Below are 20,073 nucleotides of genomic sequence, written 5' to 3' on the forward strand. Positions count from 1 at the left end.
TTTCCTCTCCATCCAAACCACTACCCTGCTCGTTCAAGCTCTCATCCTATCCCTCTGGACTACTGTATCAGCCTCCTCTCTGATCTCCCATCCTCTTGTCTCTCCCCACTTCAATCCATACTTCACGCCGCTGCCCGGATTGTCTTTGTCCAGAAATGCTCTGGGCATGTTACTCCCCTCCTCAAAAATCTCCAGTGGCTACCAATCAACCTATGCATCAGGCAGAAACTCCTCACCCTCGCCTTCAAGGCTCTCCATCACCTCTCCCCCTCCTACCTCACCTCCCTTCTCTCCTTCTACAGCCCAGCCCGCACCCTCCGCTCCTCTGCTGCTTATCTCCTCACCGTGCCTCGTTCTCGCCTGTCCCACCATCGACCCCTGGCCCACGTCATCCCCCGGGCCTGGAATGCCCTCCCTCCCCACATCCGCCAAGCTAGCTCTCTTCCTCCCTTCAAGGCCCTACTGAGAGCTCACCTCCTCCAGGAGGCCTTCCCAGACTGAGCCCCCTCCTTCCTTCCCCCCCCTCCACCTCCCCCGCCTTACCTCCTTCCCTTCCCCACAGCACCTGTATATATGTTTGTACGTATTTATTACTCTATTTAGTTATTTATTTTACTTGCTCTCAACACTCTCTGCTTCACCCTGAACTAGCTAGCTCTCTTCCTCCCTTCAAGGCCCTGCTGAGAGCTCACCTCCTCCAGGAGGCCTTCCCAGACTGAGCCCCTTCTTTCCTCTCCCCCTCGTCCCCCTCCATCCCCCCATCTTACCTCCTTCCCTTCCCCACAGCACCTGTATATATGTATATATGGTTGTACATACTTATTACTCTATTTATTTATTTATTTATTTATTTTACTTGTACATTTCTATCCTACTTATTTTATTTTGTTGGTATGTTTGGTTCTGTTCTCTGTCTCCCCCTTTTAGACTGTGAGCCCACTGTTGGGTAGGGACTGTCTCTATGTGATGCCAATTTGTACTTCCCAAGTGCTTAGTACAGTGCTCTGCACATAGTAAGCGCTCAATAAATACGATTGATTGATTGATTGTACATATCTATTCTATTTATTTTATTTTTGTTAATATGTTTTGTTTTGTTCTCTGTCTCCCCCTTCTAGACTGTGAGCCCACTGTTGGGTCGGGACCGTCTCTAAATGTTGCCAACTTGTACTTCCCAAGCGCTTAGTACAGTGCTCTGCATACAGTAAGTGCTCAATAAATACGATTGATTGATTGATTGATCAGTCTTAACATTCATGTACTTGTTTACTTTTTTATTGGCTTATCTGTGTTTTTTTTAAGCAGCATAGCCTCGTGGATAGAGCATGGACCTGGGAGTCAGAAGGACCTGGGTTCTAATCCTGGCTCTGCCACAAGTCTGCTGTGTGTCCTTGGGCATGTGACAACGTCTCTGTGCCTCAGTTACCTCATCTGTAAAATGGGGACTAAGCCTGCAAGCCCTAAGTGGGACCGGGTCTGTGTTCAACCCAATTACCTTGTATCTACCCCAGCACTTAATACGGTGCCTGGCGCATAGTAAGAACTTAACAAATACCACAGTTGTTATTATTTTCATTGTTATTATCTATTCTCTTGATTTCTTAACTGTTTCATCTTTGGCACTCTGCTTCTGTATGTCTCCTTTATTTTATTGTAAACTCCTCTGAACAGCCTATCTTGCTGCTTTTATATGTTCCAAAATACCTAGTAAGGTACTCTTCATATAGTGGACACTCAGTAAGAGCTGTTAATGATTTTATAATTATAAAACATAGTTCCTGGTGGAGACATTAAGTGGAAAATGGGGATAAAACTAAGGCAAATAAGAATATTGATTTAGTGCTAATTTCACCTCAGATTTATTGAAAGGCAAACACTTCTGTCTTTATAAAATAGGATAATTAATGCCTATTCCATACTTGTAGTGTATACTATAGCTATACAAATGCTGATGAGTTTTGGTCTTATGTAATAAATGTTTTCACATACAACTTTGTCCAAACTTATACAAATAAACTGTGTCAATGCTCATTTAGTAAGTTGTTTTAGCTGTTAAAAAAATGTTTAGAAGCCAATGTTCCCAATGTCTTTTAACTAGAAGTCCCCAGATTATTTTAGGAAGGGAACATACAAGAGGAATGGCATTGTCTTTGACAGTAAAGGACCACAATAGTATCCTTTTTCATTTCTGAAAAAAACTGCACTTCTGATCTCCATACCTTACTGAACTCAAAAGCTACTACTGATGTAATTTTAATAGTCATCAACTATGATCATGTGCCCATTCAGTTTTCCTCTGATTATCTATGGACAGATAATACACAAAATAATTAGTGGAATTTAGCTTCTCTGAACTTACTACAACCAATGAACAGTATTGAATCAGTGGTTTCCTTTGTCATTTCAAGGGAGTAAACTCTAAAGAACAGCAGTTGTTTGACTAGTGACCCACTAAGTTATAGAGTGCTGCATTCTTTGAGTTAGAAAGTGACAGTAGGGTTCTTGGTGTTTTCTCACAGGTAAGTAATCATTATGTGTGTATTATTAACTGTGACTTCCTAGGCCCCAGCAATCAGATCAGCAGCTGGTGATTTCTCAGCCTGATCCAGTTTTCCTGCTGCGTGAAAAATAGGAACAAAGAAAAGAGGGATTTGAATGAACAAAGATGTAAGAGGGAAATAAAATATGCCTGCAAAAACCATTTTAAGACCCAATATTACAGTAAACGAGAGAGGGTAAAATATTCCTGTAATCAAAGTACCTCACTCAAATACCATAAATTTTATCTTCTAGTCATGGTGGAAATTTGGGAAACATATGGGGAATTCAGTTGGATTCTAGCTCTAGTAAGACATTTGACTTGTAAGACAAATCATTTAGACGGTACACGTGATTACACAATAATGCAATAATAGTTGCCAGAGTCAAAATTGCAATTCCAAAACTAATATTTACATGATTTCATGAAAAGAGGGTAACTTTTGGAGCTTAGGAATAGCATTTAAACAAAAAATATACTAGCATTTTGATCAAGTTCATTGTATAGGCTCTTTTTGATTCCCCAATATTTTATTTTTTCTTTGTGTCACCAGAGGATAAGATTGGAATAAATTCACATCTTAATCAATGACAAGGTAGAATCAACAAAATTATGTAGGAAAATGGTAGACAATGTGTGCGTGTCTACGACCCTTAACATAAAAGAACGATAGTATCGGAAAGGCATCACTGAATACTGTAAAGGGATATTGCTTTTTTTCATTTGTTTCACAGAAAGAGCTACATATGTGGAGGTTTTTTAGGAATCAATTATTTTACATTCATAGATTTAATATTCATTATCATGAAAAGCACTTATTCAGCATCAACTGTGCATAGGTCTGCTGGGTAGTGAATGAAGCACCTTAAGTAGATTCAATCAGTCAGTCATATTTATTGAGTGCTTATTGTGTGTAGGACACTGTACTAAGCATTTGGGAGAGTATAATAAAATAGTGTTGGTAGACACATTCCCTGCCCACAATGAGTTCCCAGACTAGAGAGGGGAGACAGGTATTAATATAAATAATTAATTTATGGGGAATCAGAACCTGTCAAATTGGCCCTTTAACACACATTGAATGTCAGACATGTGATCGGGTAAAAGAGTGCCACAAAAATCCGAACTTGAAATTTATTCACAGGTAGGATGGAAACATAGATACAGCCTACTAGATCTGACTGCCATCCCCCACTGACACCGTACTTTTAAAAACACGTAAGCAGAGCAACACAGATTGGTACTGACAGATAGTTTAAATGGAACAAAATGATCTCAAATACCATAGCTTGATAGTTAGGACTCAATATAAATCATAGAAAAGATGATAATAAATGTCATGTGCTATTAATGGAAAAGTAACAAATTTTCCAGGTGGTCACAGGTTAGTAGAAAAGGCTATAAAGCCTAGAGACATTTCTGTTTCTACAGGACTGTTTGCAAATGTTCAGAATCATTTTCCCCATGAGCTTGTAAAGAAATGTTGAAATTAATATCAACTGATGTAAGGAAACTTGACATGAAATGTAGATGTCCAAAAAAGTAAAACAGTATGAAGTAACTTAGAAGTATCAGCACCAAATGTCTCTCTCTCTGAAAAAATATAATAGTCCTTGGTCTCTGAAATGAAAGCAATAGTTTTACAAGATATTGGTTATGATTAAGAAACCACAATTCTACCATTTACCTTAAATGCAATTGACAAAAAAACTGAATGCCCTAATTCCATGTTAACAGAAGTGCTGATAAATATCATAGAAGAAAATCACTATCCCAAACATTTCCTCCAATGTTAGAACTGAAGTTGAACTAATTCTGAAATGTTCTAGGAATGTATACTTCTTTGTAGCCAAGAATCTGGCATTTAAGTAACCGAAACAGATATTTTCTGGGTGTCTTTTCTCTCTTTGCATTCCCTATGAATAAAGGCAGAGTTATTATCCTTTAGGACCCCAGGTCCAAAATTTGAGCGTTCTCTCACTGTACTCTCGCATTTCTGACTCACCTCAGTTCAGAGACCTACCAAATCACTTTCCTTCTTCCTCTATCATACAGTAAACACCTCGTTATCTGACATTTTGCTGATGAGACTACTTTAGTACACAGGGTTTCCCACATCTCCTAGAGAAGGGCAAACTATAGATGGATCCAGGCCTCCTTCCAGAGAAAGGATGTATAATGCTTTCCTTCCTGGTGGTGGGGAAGATGCTGGCAAAGGCAAACTGGAGGCTGCTTCCCCAGCAATCTGCACAGACTCTTCCTATATGTTCTAGAAGGCTGCTTTAGCAGAAGTAGGAAAAAATGCATTAGCAAATAATTCTCCCTCAACACCTCCCCCTTCCTCACATTCTCCTCTGCTAAGAGGCTTCTGAAAGGTCCGTATTCTTATTATGCTGCTCTGAATGACTCTGCAAAGCCCCCTGCTGGGAAACCGATTTTTTAGCTAAATGGAATTCCCATTCCCATAACACGCTAGATTTAAAAGGTATATACGTACACATATAAAATATCTATATATGTACTATAGATATAAAACATAGATAAATATATTGTGTCTTTAAAATCCATTGCGTCTTTCCAAGTGCACTGCCACAGTCCTGGTCCAGTCCATGGTTGTTTCTTTCCTGAGCTATTGCACTCTCCTTTTCATTAGTCTTCCTGCCTTCAGCCCACACGAACAGTCAGAGAAGAGAAAGGGATTTACTAATCTCCTGCCGCAGCCATCTTCTATCATCCGCTGCCACTGAGGATTAAATGATCCTTCTATGCCAGAAATGCCTATTAAGCTCATTGTGGAGGTGGAACGTGTCTACCAACTCAGTTATAGCGTACTCTCCCAAGTGCTTAGTACCCTGCTCAGCACACAGAAAGCACTCAAGAAATACGATTGACTGATCGATTGATTGATTGATCCTGCTCCAAAAAGACCAGTTCAGTTGTGACGAGGATGGGGTCGAACAGCAGCGACTGCCACTATTGCTGCCATTTGATCTGCCAACCTGTCCTAATTTTAGGAGTTCTGGGATGTCACCTTACTTCGATCTCACATTGGTTTTGATGGCGTGTAACCATAAATATCATTTCAAATCGCTTCTGTGCCTAACTAGTGCCCTCGCCACCCAAGTCAAAACTAAATTCCCGATCAAGGTAGTAAGGAACATAAAGGGCCACCTAATACTCTGCTGCCAGAATGCACAAAATTAGGGGTGAATAAATATTTTGGTCAATTTCACAATCTTGATGAGGATCCTACCGAAAACCTCCTCTGTCTGTCATATCAGGCTGAAAAACACTATCCTCAGTGTCTCTACCTCTGCCTGCCACAGATGCAGGCAGGGGGTGTCTGATTGCATCCACAGGAAGCTTGGCACTGTCTTGGAGCTGCCATAGTTGGAAATAAGGCTACTTCCTCAAATGAACTGGCAACCTGAGCTAATTGTACAGGACGGGTGAGCCAATTGGCAGGATGTACTCTGCTCACTCCTGCACTAAATGGCCCCTAATGATCTCAGAGTGAATATAACCCTCTAAATGCTTAATTTACTACAGTGGATTAATAGGCCATAGGGGATAATCTTAATTGTAAATTATTTTTACCTTCAAAGTTTTGTATGGCATATATGATCATCTCTACATTGTGACAGAAAGATTTTGATATTCATTTATAATTACAGGTCTATCTTGCTACGATTTATCCCATTAAATATTGTTTAAACTGCATGCATCACTGACAAAGGATGTTTTCTCCAAATAGTCCATCCTCTCGCTTAGCCCTTCTTTTGAAAATGTCTAATGGCTCTGGTGCATCCCAACCACCCCATGTCTATGTGGATTTTAGTGATACTGTGAAGGTTGAACTGAAAAGATTTGGTGGCAGACTGAAAATGTGGGTTGAATGAGAGAGATGAGTCTAGGATAATGCCAAAGATATGGGCTTGTGAGACAGGAAGGATGGTGGCGCTGTCTACAGTAATGGGAAAGCCTGGGGGTGGACAAGGTTTGGGTGGGAGGATGAGGACTTCTGTTTTGGACATGTTCAGTTTGAGGTGTCCATGGGATATCCAAGTAGAGATGTCCTGAAGGCAGGAGGAAATGCAAGACTGCAGAGAAGGGGAGAGATCAGGACTGGAGATCTAGGTTTGTGAATCATGCCCAGCGAAATGGTAGTTGAAGCCATGGGAGTGAGTGAGTTCTCCAAGGGAGTGAGTGTAGATGGAGAAAATAGAAGGGGACCCAGAACTGAGCCTTGAGGGAATCCCACTGTTGTGCTGCACATGGTAAGCTCTCAGTAACTATGATTGATTGAGTTAGAGGGTGGGAGGCAGAGGAGGATTCTGTAAAAAAGACTGAAAATGACCAGAAATCATTAGGAGACAGCAATCTGGGGACAGGATTAGTGCTTTCTCAATGTATTGCAGGGCCTAATACTTTGCTACGCACCCTGGAAACTATCATGCCTGAGGTCACCATGAAGACAAGGCATCGATCTTTTAGTTATAGATACAGAATAATCCATTCAAACCAACTACTGGCGTGAATAAGAAAAATCAATCAATCAATCATAGTTATTGAGCACTTACTGTGTGCAGAGCACTGTACTAAGCGCTTGGGAAGTACAAGTTGGCAACATATACAGACGGTCCCTGCCCAACAGTGGGCTCACAGTCTAGAAGAAATAAAGATGCATTTTAGCTACTCCATTTGTGTAAGAGCAGGCATGAATAAACCCTGCAGACTAGGCAGAGCATTCTTCTGATCTTGTCAACCAGCAAAAACTAGAGCGCACCAGTGGAATTACAAGTTCATATTTATCCCCCAATTACTTACTGTTTATTCCCAACTGTCTTGTTGATTCTGGTTCATCCACAACATGTATGGGCTAAAAATGCCAGCTCTACGGGAATTATCCAGAAATGTAGTCATGCTTTCAGAAATCCATGTTAACCTTATTTGACACACATCAGGATATAAAGGAGAAAGGGGAATGTCTTATATTATGGATTAGTATGATAAATCCTGTCATAAACTGTTCAGCTGCAGTTCACAGAAAGCAATATATAGAAGATGAACTGGATCATGTTAAAACAAGAAAAAGAGCATGTTCTATTCTATGGTAAACATTCTCCCATTAACTACATAAATTCCACTTTTGTCATTACCATATGAATAACTATTTAAAGTCTAGGGGACTGCCTCTACAGCCCACCCTGATGGCTCCAATTGTTGTTAGCATGAAATCCACAAGGGATCAAGAGACTAACAATTGTGCAAATACTGATTTTGTTGGCTTAAGTTCCAGTCAGTGTAGGAGGGCCTACTATTTTGACTTTGAAGTATTCACAATCGGAACCTGTCCATTCCAATTCACTCTCCACTGCCAAACAGAGTAGAAATAGGAAGCCGAAGAGTTAGCCCACTCTTGGGAAAGAACTGTTTAGGGCTTGTATTTGAGAGAAGGGTAGCTGCTACTGTTTTTTGTATGTGGGTATTTGGGTTATCTTGGAAATATAACTTTTCCCTCCTCTCATACCCCAGCTCAGGACAATGGCACCAGGCCCTAGACTGTGAAGTCCATTCTGACTTACTTCTTTAGGGTACAGTGCTCTGCACACAGGAAGCGCTCAATAAATACGATTGAATGGATGAATGAGTTTAACAGCACATGGCATTTCATTTATACAAGGAATGAAATATACTCCTCAATATGAAATTTAAGCTTTTTCATATTTTTAAATTGCATTAGATTTCATTTCTTGCAATTGCAGCTGATATACACTTATTTCAGGCTTGCATAGCCCCCATACGAAAGTATTTTAGACACACACACACACACATACACACATAAATGGCTGATTGCACAGTACACCTGCCTCTACAAGCACTTATACCATCATATTTTCACAGAATACTTGAGATGATGTAAAACAAGGGACTATTGCAAAAATTGCTTTTTTTTCCATTTTTTCTCTCTGGAGGCCAGATCTGGGTCTTAATTGTGCCCTACAGTCAACCGTTTGGCTTACATTTCTACTCACCTTGGAGGCACTTTGGGTAATAGGGAGACATAAAGCTTGTTTCATGTAATAACATATACGAAAAGCATATCTTGGCACAAATCCCATAAATGCTCAGGTTTAACTAGTTACTATGACATTATTTGGAACAACAGGCTGGGACTTATAAAATGGAAAAAAAAGAAGTTTAAAAGGAAGTTCTCAGTCTGCATAAAGATCCACTACCTTCACAAATTTTGAAGCCCCACATTATTGGTCCGGGGGTGAAAGATGTAAGCAAGCATTTTAAACAATATTTTTAAACACAAAGTTATAGCTAAATTACCCACCAATGAAGAAGGTATTTGTCAGAGACAATCCACCCTGCTCTATCCCTATCCCCCTTCAGGGAGGGCTCCTTTCCCAAATGCAGAAAAGAGTGATGGTGTTTGGAAAGTTTAGTACAGCAGCCCACTGAACACCCAGGCTTTCAACAAACAGTGATATCACATGGGGTGTAAAGTTGCTCAACTGCAATTCCATTTTATTCAGCCATTTCTCTGGCACCCCATGCATCAGCAGCAACTTTCCAACTGGACCCCAAGGATTCTATTCCTTCTCTTCAGGTCTTCCTTTCCCAGGCCCCTAAAAATTCCTGGTACACGATTCATAAAAGGAATTTGAAGTTAAGTTAGGGAGTGACTGCTTTTAGGGGTGAGGAGCAATGGTGGTTAATAGGTGCAACATTTCAATAATTCTCTTTGTTAATGTTAAATGTCAACCCATTCAAACATTGAACATTTTCCCTGGGTAATGGTTCTTATAGATCTCAGTGAGTTCGTTCTGATTAGTAGGAAGAACTCACATGAGATTACAGTTAGAAGTCATGGACATTTTCTAGCTTAACTTTTTTGCTTCTAAGGGTGATAGCCTCAAAATAATTATTATGTGGGCCGGGAGATAAAAGGCGGCTAGGGAGGCACATAAGGATGTTGCTAAAGCTAAATTTGTTCTATTGAGGGATCCGGTTTTCACTTTTCCAAACTCATATGATCTCCACGATTTTAAACAGTGTACAAAAAAGTCATATTTTTGCATTTTTCCTGAAAATTCGATAATGTGTGGTCTGCGTAGCCACATAGAATACTTATAGTGGCTGATAGTTTTTTTCTATTATAATTTGTTTTAATTGGTCAGCTTTAATTATTAACAAAACCTTCATCTTTTCAAAATCCTAAATCTTGAAAAAGATGGCTAAGCATCTTCTCATAACCTGGCTGCAGAAACCACCATAATGCTGATGGCTGAGCCACCCCCCCAAAATTTGTAGTTTAATAATAAGACTAAGGAGCATGAGTTATGCTTATGTTATACTCTCCCAAGCACCTACGGCAATGCCTAATGCTCAGTAGGTATGCAATAAATTCATTCATTCATTCAATCATATTTATTGAGTGCTTACTGTGTGCAGAGAACTGTACTAAGCACTTGGGAAGTACAAATCAGCAACACATAGAGACGGTCCCTACTCAACATCAGGCTCACAGCCTAGAAGGGGGAGACAGACAACAAAACAAAACAAGTAGACAGGTGTCAATACCATCATAATGAATAGAATTATAGCTATATATATCATTAAAAAATAGGGTAATAAATATGTACAAATAAACACACGTGCTGTGGGAAAGGGAAAGGGGTAGGGCAGGGGGGCAATGGGGAGGGGAGGAGGATGTGAGGAAAAGGGGGGCTCAATCTGGGAAGGCTTCCTGGAGGAGGTGAGCTCTCAAATACTACTTAAGTACTCTCTTATACTACTGATTTATTGAAAGTACAGAGAAGGAGGAAAAGGAGACAGATGAGAGGCCAAGCTCTGGAGTGTGCAGTGGGGTGAAAGAGTATTTTGTACTTTGGAAATGAGAAATAGAAAATTTGAGTAAAAACTGAGCTTTGGAGAAAAAAAAAGGGTGATAGGAGATTGGATGCCAGGTAGATTGATCCATTTTAGATAATAAGACTAACCAAAGGCATTTATCTAGGGACTGGAATTCTGTAGAATTCAGTGACAGCAGTGAACATATAGTGAACAGCAAAACAGTTCATTACACTTTCGAAAGTCTTTTCCATCTTGTAAACCTTGCAGCATTTAAAAGTACATAAATATCAATGATGAAACCTGACTCTGGACAGATGGAATACTAAAAATCCTAAGTGTCTGACAACATTCAGTGCGATTTTTCATCATTTAGTTTCAAGATCTGAAGAAGGAACATTGCCACTGCTTGTAGAAGCTATTGAAATTCAAGATTACATATCACTTTTGGAATGTGCTCCATAAAAGCGAAAAGGAGTGGATTTACATATGGTGGTGGAAATGGGTGAAATAGCAGACATATTTGCCGAAATATTGTCAGTCCTAAAATTTCATTCAAATGTATTTTTATTCAAAAATTTCCAGTCTGCCTGTTCAACAGCAAACAATGTTCTGGCAGGGAATAAACTGGCACATATGGTAGTGGGTGGCCAGGACTTAGAGGGAACCCACCACCCTTTGTTACAAATTTGGTTGCTAATTCAATTGACTTCTCCGGGCAGAGCTCTCCTGATTGGGGTCAAGAAGTCACTCTAAATCAAATTCACCCACAAAATTCTCCATTTTGGCTGTCAATGAGTCAGGTTTCCACCCTGTCACATTCTGTGTAGTCAAACAGTGGCCAAGACTGCATAGAGTCAAGCCATATAGGGTTGGGGTTAGGAGTCGTGGTGGAGTGGGTGAGAGGAAATGGGTAGGGAAGGAATGGTGAACAGGGCAATTGCAAAGGAAAACAGGTCTCGGGCACTTATGCTGTCCTCCCTGTAACAGAAGAAGGCTGGTAGGAGAGATGCAGAAGTCAATGAGCTGAAACTCTTCAGGCCACAGTTGTAGCTTCTGATCTTTTTCTCCACACACGGGACATCCCAAACACAGAGCACCTTAATATAGCAGAGTTGAAAAGGGAGCGGCTTTCAGGCCTTTGTTTCCTATGCTGTGTACAGTCCTGTAACCATAAGTCTGTTTGGCTTTTCCTTAGACCTTTTCCTTCTTTGACTTCCTTTCCATTTGCTCTTTGGTTTTGGTGGATATAACGTGGCTAGCTCCAGTCGTAGCCCTGGATTCGCACAGCAGGTACTCAGAGTTTTGGAGTAACTCTTTTTTTCCCCCCACCCCATTCACTTTCTCTTCTGCCTCACCAATGTTCGTGGATATGTACCCCTTAAGCACTTGGATACTCACTCCCCTGACAACATTTGTGTCCATATCCTTGTTCTCTGCCACTTCTCTTCTCTGTAATTCATTTTGTTTTAATGTCTGTCTACCCCCACTAGATTGTAAGATCCTTGAGGGTAGGGATCTTGTCTATTATACTATACTCTCCCAAGCACTTAGTACAGTGCTCTGCACACACTAAGCGCTCAGTACATAATATTGATTGATGGATTGATTGGAAGGCTGGGAGAGAGAATGGGAGGAGTATGAAACCATCTTGTGACAGTTGGAGAAGTGTGAAAAATTCCATTTAGATACACAAATGTAATAGAAAATATACCTCAACAAACATGACTACAGGTTCAGCTTTACAATATGAATTGCTAATACAGTTTATCTTTCAGAGTCTCCACTTCTCTATAGACTATAAGCTCCTTGTAGGTAGGGATCACATTTACCAGCTCTATTACATTGTACTTTCCCAAGCACTTAGTACAGTGTTCTGCCCATTGTAAGAACTCAATAAATACCATTAATTGATTGATAAAAAGTATTTCTTTTCTGAGTGTAGAAGCAGCAACAGCATTTGTGAGTTTCACAAGATTTCCCTTTCTAAAGAGGGAAGAGAGGGTGGAAAGAAATGGAAAACTTAGGAGATCTGAGGAGCACCCATTAATGAGATGGATCTGAAGGCCAATCAGGAGATAGGACCAAGAATGCGACCTTATGAAAAAAAAAAAACAAAGCAGTAAAACCCTCCTGGCCTAACTTTACCTTTTTTCATGGTATTTCTTAAGCACTTACTATGTGCCAGACACTGTTCTAAACATTGAGATAGATATAAGTTAATTAGGTTGGACACAGTCCATGTCCCAAATAGGGCTCACACTCTGAATCCCCATTTTACAGATGAGTTAACTGAGGCACAAAGAAGTTAACTGATACAAGGTCATACAGCAGTCAAGTGGCAGTGGCTCTCCCCCTCCTCCCCCTCCCCATCCCCCCCACCCTACCTCCTTCCCCTCCCCACAGCACCTGTATATATGTTTGTACATATTTATTACTCTATTTTACTTGTACATATTTACTATCCTATTAATTTTATTTTGTTAATATGTTTTGTTTTGTTGTCTGTCTCCCCCTTCTAGACTGTGAGCCCACTACTGGGTAGGGACTGTCTCTATATGTGGCCAACTTGTACTTCCCAAGAGCTTAGTACAGTGCTCTGCACACAGTAAGCACTTAATACATATGATTGAATGAATGAATGAATGAAGAGCCGGGATTAGAGCCCAAATCCTTCTGATTCCCAGGCCCATACTCTATCCACTAGGTTACGCTGCTTCTCTTTACATTTTTCATCCCATATTCTTGTGAGCCCCATTTAGGACAAGGACTTTGTCCAACCTGATTAGCTTGTTTGTACCTACTCCAGAGCTTAGAACATATGCTGTACCTGATTAGCTTGTATCTACCCCAGAGCTTAGAACATATGCTGTTCATATCTAACTAGTGAACCAGAGGTTCCTGACCCCTGATCTAGTGGTTAGGTGGATCTTGGCACAGATCACGGTTCTAGGGATCAACTTGCAAAAACACATTTAAGAAATGTGCACAAAACAAATAGAACGGAGCTAAACTCTTTCTAATATTTTAAGACATACTCATGTGGCTCAGTGCTTACATTCTACAGGGTTATGAGGGCAAGCATACATAATGGTGGTTGTGTTATTGTACTCTTTCTAGCCTACCCTCAGATGTAATCAACAAGCAGAAGTTGAACATGTTGTTTTAGTTTTTGCCATAACTTTGAAATGCTGCCTCAGAGTCAGATACTTAGTTGATCAATCCTACCCAGTCTCCCTTACCTACTTACTGGCAAACCCTTAGATGGTGAAGAAAACTAGTGGTTTGGGGTTAGTTTGATACATGCTGTGGTTAGTAAAATATATTCAAAGCTTCCACACAGCTTCAGATGGTCTAGACATTCCTGGTGAAAAAGTAAAAAGAAACTTTTTCCACAGCGGGTCTTGAATCTAAAAATACGCTTCAGCACCAAACCCAGGACTTACCCCCAAGCCCTGGACTTTGATGATCTCAGGGTGGTAGTGTGACTACTTAATTTGGAAGGTCAAGGGAAAATCACAGTCTTCTTGGAAGAGTTTTGAAAATGTTTGAGAGGGAAAGTGTAATTAATATACCCAAAAGTTTAAATGTGATCAAATATATTTTGAGCAGGAATTTGTTTCTATATCTTTGCATGTAAGTTCAAGGTCTTGAGATTTTGGACTTCTTAACTTTGATGTGGTTTTACTTGTGCTGAAACTTTCTAACACTCAGAAGCAGTATTTTTTGTTTCTCCTTGTAAATTAAAAAATGCTCTCTACGTTATTGGAGCAGTAGAGTAGATAGAGAAGTGATAAATGTATTTCAGGACAGCTTCAGTAAACCAATGGTCCTATAAAAATGATTATTAATCACCTAATGCCGACAACATACTATTACACGTAAAGACAAAGTCCTTACCCCATGGGCTTTGGATCTGAAAGTAGTCAATATTATTCAGCTATAAAGTACAGTTGATTACAAGTTGTGGAGGAAAGCAAAATGCTCGAAAACGGTAAGACATTTTTACAATAAAAACTAACATTCCAGGTTAAGATACAAAGACTGTGCCCCTGCTGATGAAATTCACCCGGGAGCATGTGTTTAGCAGGAAAGGTCATTGTGCACACTAAGAGGCCATCCTTTGTGTTGTAATGTTTGATTTTTGCAGAGGCGGTTACTGTTTTAGCATTAGCTTCTTTATCTGTCATTCCTTGAGAAGTCTTTGTCCAGAGTGGTCTAGTGTCAAGAGTATGAGCCTGAGCGTCGGAGGACCTGGGTTGCAGTCCCAGCCCTGCCATTTGCCTGTTGTGTGACCTTTGGCCAGTTACTCCACTTCTCTGAGTGTCAGTTTCCTCATCTATAAAATGGAGATTCAATACCTGTTCTCCCTCCTAGACTATGAGCCCCACGTGTGACAGGGACTGTGCCCAACCTGATGCTCATGTATCTACCCCAGTGCTTAGTACAGTGCCTGGCACATAGTAAGGGCTTAATACCACAATAACAATGATGATGATGAGGATAACAATAATAATATTATTTGTTAAGCTGAGTCCTGTACTAAGTCCTGGGGTAATAATAATAATGATAATGGTATTTGCTAAGCACTTACTTTGTGCCCAGCACTGTTCAAAGCGCTGGGGTAGATACAAGGTAATCAGTTTGTCCCACGTGGGGCTCACAGTCTTAATCCCCATTTTACAGATGAGGGAACAGAGGCACAGAGAAGTTAAGTGACTTGCCCAAAGTCACGCAGCTGATAAGTGGCCGAGCCGGGATTGGAACCAAGAGAGATACAAGATAATCAGATCTGACACAATCCCTACTCCACAAGGGGCTCACAGCATAAATTGGAAGGAGGACAGGTACTGAATCCCCATTTTATAGATGAGGTAACTGAGGAACAGAGAAGTCAAGTGACTTGACAAAGAGCACACAGTAGCTAAGTGGCAGCGCTTGGATTAGAATCCAGGTCCTCTGCTTTGCACGCCCATGTTCTTTTCACTAGGCCACATTGTTTCTCTATAAGAATTAATATATTATCGATAATATTTATATCAATATTAATAATATTTATATTATAGCACTGTGGCACAGCAATAGCTCTTTGCTAGTCAATTCAGCCATAAATGTAAAGCATCTTTGAGTGCACTTCTCAGTGTGCGATCACCTCTCCTGCCCCCTCTCCCCCCGACACCCCCGACACCTGTCTACTTGCTCATTGCATCACATGCCCCAGGGAGAACAAGTCTGGCTGCACAATTCCTTATCACTGTAATCAATTATCTGCACAGGTCTTAAATTCCCAGGCCCAAGGTTCGTTCAATATTTGCAATAGGAGTCTTCATCATCATCACCTGTCTGCATATTTTTCAGTACAATTATATCTAGACATGTACATATAAAGATAATAATAATAATAATAATACTGGCATTTGTTAAGTGCTTACTATGTGTCAAGCACTGTTCTAAGCCCTGAAGTCCATGTAAGCTAATCAGGTCTCTCCCAGGGCTCGCAGTCTAAGTAGGAGGGAGAACAGGTATTGAATCTCCCATTTTTCAGTTGAGGAAAATGAGGCACAGAGAAGATAAGTGATTTGCCCAAGTTCACACAGCAGGTAGGTGGCCTCAGAATTCCAGGTCTGTGCTCTTCCACAAGATGAATAGATTATAATAGAGTGGACTGTTATGTGTGCATCCGTTTTTTTAGCCAGATCCATGTATATCACTAGCCTCAATTTCAGAAACAGGAGGCTAGCTAGCTACATAACATGTTTTGATTCAGGAGAGCTGTCTCTCATAAAGGCCCCAAACCAAAGACCGAGAACCATACATTCTAACACCATTTCAGTGGCTCTGGCTCTGTTGCTTTTTCTGGAGGTCAATAATTATCCTGGCTCAGTAGTTACAAGTAATAGTTAAAAGAATACTATTTTGCCCTTGCATACCGGAAGCATAATTATTGCCTTGCCCCAGTTGCTGTGAGTCAAATGTAACTTCTTATTAATGATCTTGGATGCAAACTACTACCACCATTAAAGTTTCATGGTACAGTTGGATTTAAAATGTAGTCTATGGTTAATATAGCTGACAATGAAATCTTGTAGTTCAATGAACCACACACTCATTTTTCTAATTCTCTGAAATATAGTACTTCATCGGTTTGGGGAGTGCTACATAGCAAATTTAGCCATCTTTGTTGTAGGATATCCAAACTACATAGCAAATTTAGCCATCTTTGCTGTAGGATATCCGAACTACATAGCAAATTTAGCCATCTTTGTTGTAGGATATCCGAACTCCTTGTAATGTTCCGGGGACTCTCAGCTCTAAATTCTGACTGCAAACTCATTGTGGGCAGAGAATGTGTCTACCTACTGTTGTATTATACTCTCCCAAGCTCTTACTATAGTGTTCTGTACACTGTAAGAGCTCAATAAATACCACTGATCGAAAATACCTTTGATTGACGTTTCCCCTGAGTCATTTAGCAGAGTCTAGACCTATGATAATTTCCACTGGGTCCTACATCCCTCCAGTTCTTCCCTTCCAGGGGTTGACAAAAGTGGGGTTTCCTTCTCCAACTCCTGAACCCCTTTGGCTGCCACCACCACTCCTTCTCTTGTAAAGAAGTACTTCTCTGAAGGCAAGGGGATCATTCAATCAAACAGTGGTATTTACTGAGCACTTACTATGTGCAGAGGACTGTCTGAAGCCAGTCATTCCCATCTCCCGGTATTGTTTAGAGGAAGCTTCTGGAAGGAAGGAATCCTTTCCCTGGCTCTCAGCTTCCCAGGCCTGTTCTGCAGGCTGATGCTGAGGATAGAGATCTGAATAGATCCCTTTCAAGTACTGGTCACTCATTAATCAGGTAATGAGTAAAACAATTCCAATCTTTTTCTTTCTCTAGTACTTTTCCCCTTTCCCACTTCCTTGTAGGCATCCTGATGCACAAGCTGTTCTCGTCCTTTCCCCTCTTCTCTCGGGATGTCCCGGGATCTAGTTTCAATTAATCAATGGTACTTATTGAGCGCTTACTGTGTGCAGAGCACTGTTCTAAGCATTTGGGAGAGTACAATACAACAGAATTGGTAGACATGTTCCCTGCCCACAAGGAGCTTACAGCCACACCTTCCCAATCTGTCCCTTATGATCTTTGGGTGCTAGGGCAGATCTACCACTGATCCTCTTGATTGTTTTCCTGCCTCAGGGGCAGCACCTCTGCACCACAAAACTTCTGGATGCCTTGTCCTTTTGAGATAATAGCTCAAATCCCTCTCTAGACCCCGTGTCCCTCCAGAATTTTAGCCCAAATTTTGTGCCTGAAATGGACAAGGGGCTTCTCCTCTAACTCCTCCAACTCTATTCTGTTTTTCTTTTCTCAGTTCCCCCCACCCCCCTGCGATTGGCTATGCTCCAGGTGGAGGAGCCTGATAAGCTCAATAAATATCACTGATTGATTGAACGATCCTCTTGCCTTCAGAGGAATATTTGTTTAAAAGACAAAGAAGGGTGGGCACAGGCAAAGGACTTCAGGAGTGGACTGGGAACCCCCCCCCCCCGCCTCAGTCCTCTGTGTTTCCTCAGGGAGGGGATCTTTAGGAGTGAGATTTGTCCTCCTCTACCAACCTCCTGCTTCTTCTCTGCCCCTATTCCTCTGAATGTGGGGCTAGTTTGGGTGACCATTACAGCATCATACTCATCCATTTTGACATCTTTTTCTAGGTCACTTTTGTCCAGCTGATAAATTTGAAAGGCATATTACTCACATAATGTGATAATGGTGTATAAAATTCAAATCAATCATTTTTGCCAAGTTCATTTTAATTAAGCACATAATTAGGCTACTGCAATCAAATGTGCATGTGATTTTTTTTTAGGTCATACATGCCTTGAGGTAATTTGGAAAACAACTACCTTCCATAAATACCTGTTTTTGCAAGACTCCTGTTATCAAACAGAGAGGAGAGCTTATGGGCCCAAGTACATATTTTAGACTAGCTAAGCACTTTGAAATGTTAGCGTTAACCTGCCTATTTTTCTCTGGAACATAAAAATTGCCTTCTGGCCTAGTCTGTTTAGTTGCTCTTCTAAATGCTGAGTCAATATTCACCACATTAAAGATTCTCTAGACAGCAACATTTCTGGGGCCGCTCTGAATGTGTCCTCGAAAATGCAGACACCAAAGAACGTAAATACAACTTTTTAAATAAATAAAGGCATCCAGTAAAATGGGCTTTTTTATGGATTATAGTTCTTTCTCCAGATTCTACTAGTATGCAGGAGTTGTGCTCTTGCAAAATTCCATATTAAGGAACATTGGCATGGTAAAAGTACTCATTAAATCTGACACCCTGCACATGCAGACATATCCATGTGTGCCAACAGTTTTTCCGATATCACTGTATGCTGTGGTGTACCCTAGCAGGTTAACGTTGTCGGATGAACATTCCTTAACAATATTCCAGACAAAATGTTTAGTGAACATGTGTTACGGCAGAACTGACTGTGTATATATATAGATATAGACATACAAACATTCCTAAATTCATATTTACTACCAAATAAATTTCTCAGAGAGAGTGGGCTATTTCACTTTGTATATTTTCTTTAAAAAGTCACTCAAATGGGTATCTACAAGGAGATCACAACACTAAGACTAAAGAAGTCTCCAACCATTTTTTTCCTGTAAAGGACTTGAGTGACACTTTTTAGTAGAATCTATTGTAAACAGCAGTTTTCATTGGAAGTAATAGTAGATGAATTCATTCAAGTCATATCATACATTCAAAAGGCAATTTAAACTAATTTACAATTTGCTGAACTATATCTTTGAAAATCAAATCAATAGAGTTAAATGTGAATTCCCATTATTTCGTGGGTTTTCATCAGATAGTTCCTGTTACATTAACTTCCTCTGGGACCATGTTATTTTAAAAAAGCTTGCTAATACTTCCTTCTAAAGAAAAATGGTATTACCAGTACCTTATGAATACAGAAACATCCCTGACCTACACAGTATAAGGCTGAAAGTTGTCTTGTCTTGTCGTTGAGTTGTCTTCAACCCATACTGATGCCATGGACACAGCTCTTCCAGAACACGCCACCTCCATCTGCAATTGTTCTGGTAGTGCATCCAGAGAGTTTTCTTGGTAAAAATACAGAATTAGTTTGCCACTGCCTCCTTCTGCACAGTAAACGTGAATCTTGGCCCTCGACTCTCTCCCATGCCACTACTGCCCCGCACAAGTGAGTTGTGACTTGTAGCAGATTGCCTTCCACTTGCTAGCCACTGCCCAAGTTAGGAATGGAATGGATATGCCTCTGCCTCTCCCTGCTGTAGTCAAGACTGGTAGAGTATTGGGAACTCTCCAGGTGTGACCCTGAGAGGGATGAAAGTTGTAATTATATATATATATATATATATATATATATATATATATAATATATATACATACATCAACAAGAACGTGATGTAATATGGCACTATAAATCAGAACGCTCTTTGCTTTAATAAAGAAAGACAACGGACATTTCCCTGGTGACTGATCACCAACTTCATAACAGATTCATTTACTTCATTTTTCTAAATAGGTCTCCTAATAGAATTGACTGTCTTTTACAATGAGCTTGCCCCCCTTTCAAATTAGCCATCAAATTCTTGGCAATGTCTTTCAATTGTCTGGGCC

General features: G+C 40.4%; 1 non-coding gene across 1 annotated transcript; it reads right to left on the bottom strand.

Annotated features, from left to right (window-relative positions):
- Window positions 1–19,643: 19,643 nt before the first annotated feature.
- On the bottom strand, window positions 19,644–19,777 carry LOC119948555. Its single transcript, XR_005456944.1, has one exon. It is a non-coding gene; the product is annotated as a small nucleolar RNA SNORA7 (small nucleolar RNA).
- Between the last annotated feature and the right edge of the window lie 296 nt (window positions 19,778–20,073).

Source organism: Tachyglossus aculeatus, chromosome X4, assembly GCF_015852505.1.
Source record: "Tachyglossus aculeatus isolate mTacAcu1 chromosome X4, mTacAcu1.pri, whole genome shotgun sequence".
NCBI lineage: Eukaryota > Metazoa > Chordata > Mammalia > Monotremata > Tachyglossidae > Tachyglossus > Tachyglossus aculeatus.